Genomic DNA, 3,656 nt, shown 5'->3' with positions numbered 1-3,656 from the left:
CACTGCTACCACCCCCTTTCCAACTCACTTCTTTCAGCTGTTCAACTCACTCTGCCAAAAGGACAGGATCCTGACAGATCAAAGCTCCAGAATACCCACTGCAGGGAATCAAGGATAGCAAAAGGATGTCTAGGCTGTGGTTTTGGTCCCCAGTGCCAGAGCCAAGGAGTCTGTGCACTGCACAGGGGCTTATAGCCACCTAAATCCTGCTCTGACACCATCAGTCCTAATGGAGCATTCAGCCTTGCTAAATACCCACCGGTGGGCCATAGCTGCATCCCTGGCTGCCAGTGGGGAGAGGATATGTCCAGTAGGTCCTCTGGGCCAGCTCAGCTACAGCCCAGTAGTGTGGTTGGGGAGGGCTGGAGAGAAGAAGACAGGAGCAAGCATAATTTCATGTCTGGTCTTTCCTAGCCAATAGGCAGAATGATTCTGTGATCCCCTAGCTCTAAATTAGTTGTATTTTAGTGAGAAATATCCCACTAAATCTTAATGATCTGCCTTCCAAGAAACTCTCTAGGACCCCTGTTTACTGTTGGACAGCTAGCCCTTGAAGAGCAGGGTATGGTGAAGATCGAGAAAGATGAGCATCCAAGAGATGATGTCCGGAATTGGCTCCCATCCATCTTTCATTGGGCAACTGTCTTTAAAACATGAAGTAAAAGAGTCATCTGAAACAAGAAATAGCTACAGGACCCCATCTCTTCACACTCTCCTCTCAGGCCATTGCTTACTCACTCACTCTAAAACCCACTTGGCCCCTCTCATTCCCAGTGTTTATGTTTCTAGGCTACAGAAACCACCTGGCTCCAACTCCACAAGATGTAGAATTCAGGACAGAGCTGTACGCTGCACCCCTTTTTCATGGCTACAGTTGAGGCTAGGGTAGGAGCCACCTTTTGAAAGAAAGATGCCACATGACCTTCAGGATTATTCAAACATTAAATACTTGGATAAATGGTTTATCTATATTGTCATTTTCACTTCTCTTGCTGAAGCTAAATAAAGTACACTATTTCTTTTATATACAGAGTGGAAGATGCTTCTGGTGACTCCTGGGGAGAGGGAAAATACGATGAGAAAGAGGAGAGGGTAAGCTTAAGAGAAGAGGGACAAGAATCCTTCTAGCTCCTCACCCGACACCAGGCAGTCTGGATATTCAGCAGTATTTGTGAGACCTTAAGCAGAAGTTCAGAGATCACCTGGAATCAACCACCAGCTGGCCTTATCCCTGGCCAAGCACAGACTGGTGGCCACAGAGGGGACTTGTGAACACAGGCTTAAGAAGACCCATCCAGCTCCAAAAGCTCTTTGCATGACCTTGTCACCACTTAGGCCTGCCTCTCCAGAGGTACTACCATTGACCCTGGCCAGAGTTGCTGTCCATGACCATCAAGCTCTAAGCAGGGTTCCTCTTCATTGACCTTGGTTTAAACCTTGCACATTCTTTGCTGGACCCTTTCCTTCCTCTCTTTATTCTCTCTCATCTCATGCAGTCTTTGATTTCCACCCTTTGAGCCCACAGGACTGTGAAGTTTTAAAAAATAAAAGATACTTTTATGACCTTCGAGAACTGTGCAATGTTTAAGCATTTCCAAGTGCTGTTATTTATTTAATTTTTTGTTGATGGTTATTATGGTTACTTTTTTTAAAATGTGAAAATATAGTAAATTAGTCTTAAGCCAAGAAAAAAAAAGTTCATAAGAAAGCTTATGCTTCCCTCTAGCACCCCTGGTCAGTCAAAACTCTCACCTAGTCAATAGCATCTGCTTCTCCACACTCCCACCTCTCCTCTAGGAGGGGAGCTGTAAAGAGGGCCCCAGTTTTACTGAAGTCCGGCCTTGCCTAGCAAAGAAGACAAAGGTATTACTAACTTCCATTATTACAACCCATTTTTAAAGTTATTATTGTGGATTCTTAAGATGTCAACAGTGAGGAATCATATTGTCCCACTAATTAATGCAGCAAACTTAATTGTAATTCCAAACTTACCCCCCACCATTACTGGACTCAACTAATTAAACAACAATTATCCAGCATGGGCCTTTCATGAGGGAAGATGGTCTGTTCCTTTTTGTAGCTACAATTAAGCAACACATTCAATTATCAGAATGAAATACAAATTTACCTAGTAGCCCAGTAAATTATAGCCATTCATACTTTGTTTTCCTATGATCGCCTCCTAGAAAATAAAAGGGGCTGCATCTTCTAGTTGCAGTAGGATGCCATCTGGACCACCTTTATACCACTCCTCAGGGTACCCCTTAAGAGCTTTCTACTGCTCAGTTCATAAGCACCAGCTGAAGCAGAGGGTGCTGAGTGACCAAATCTTCTTCTGCCAATATCTGTAGGGTTGCCCAGCAGGCACTCAGAGTGGTTTGTTGTTTCTAGAGGGAGAGTGGTGGAGAACGAGGCAAGAACAAGAGTCTTATATATAGTTTTGCTTTGGTCCATGTGTGAGGCACACACAAACACATTCACATTTTCAGCACACCCCACTATGAAAAACTTTTGCATTTATGGCAAAAAAATTCCCATGGAGGAAAAAGGGTCTTGGAAGATGGTGGGAAGACCCACAAGCCAGGGGGAAGTGATGCAGATAAGTTTCATGAGGAGCCACTGAATAAAATGTGAAAATTATATCAGATAAGGCAGTGGCTGAAACAGGGAGACAGAAAGAAAGGCATGAGACAATTAATGGAAAGATACTAGCACTGAGGTGCCACACTCTGAGCAGAAAACATATAATCTTCAGAATCTGCAAAAATGTTCATATCCTAAAATGGAGGGAGCAAAGGTCCCAGCATTAATGTGCATAATTGAATCATCTCAGCTAGTTTACCAAGGGATGGTGGGCATGACAAGGTCCTCTGAAGCCAAAAAGGCTGCTGAGCAAAGTGCCATTCACCCCTTCCCAGAACTCGTAGAGGGCAAATTAAGGAGAAATTCAAGTAAAGTGATTTATTTGCAGGAAATGTTGGAAATTCCTTAAGGACATGTACCCCTTCCCTGGCATTCAGTATAGACCTGGGCACAGGGTATGTGTTAAACAAAGATTCATGGTTCTTGGACAACCCTCTGTTTAGTGGGCATTGTGGGAAGACAGAAGAAAAAGCCTCCCCTTGCTGCAGATTGATAGATGAAGTGCTTCAGTGGAGAGCAAGAGGTACTCTCAGAATTTCTTCATTTATTCATTCATTCAAAAACATTTGTTGAGCATCTACTATTTACCACATGCATGCTAGGCACAAGAGATTCAATACAAGCAAGAAAGACATAGCCCCTGCCCTAAGAGAGCTTATAGTCCTAGGGAAGAGACAAGTGAACCAAAAGCCAGGAAGAGCGAAAAATACAGTGATAAGGTGTTATGGCCTTCCGAAGGGAAGAGACATTCAAACTGAGACCTGAAGAATGCAAAGGAATAAGCCAGGTGCCAACATTTCCTCATCTGTAAAATGGGAGTAATAAGAATATCTGCTCCATAGGGTTGTTGTGAGAATTAAACAAGATAATCTATGCAAGCTGTTCCAACAAGCCCTGGTGTGTAGCATGCTCTGTTTAAGTGTCTGCTTTTGCTACCATTATTATCATCCTTCCATCATTCCTAACTTTGCAAGACCTATAACAATGGAGGTCATCCTGGATGCCTGTTCTCA

This window comes from Pteropus alecto, unplaced genomic scaffold (genome assembly GCF_000325575.1).
Source record: "Pteropus alecto unplaced genomic scaffold, ASM32557v1 scaffold479, whole genome shotgun sequence".
Classification (NCBI taxonomy): domain Eukaryota; kingdom Metazoa; phylum Chordata; class Mammalia; order Chiroptera; family Pteropodidae; genus Pteropus; species Pteropus alecto.
This window is presented reverse-complemented; position numbering follows the sequence as displayed.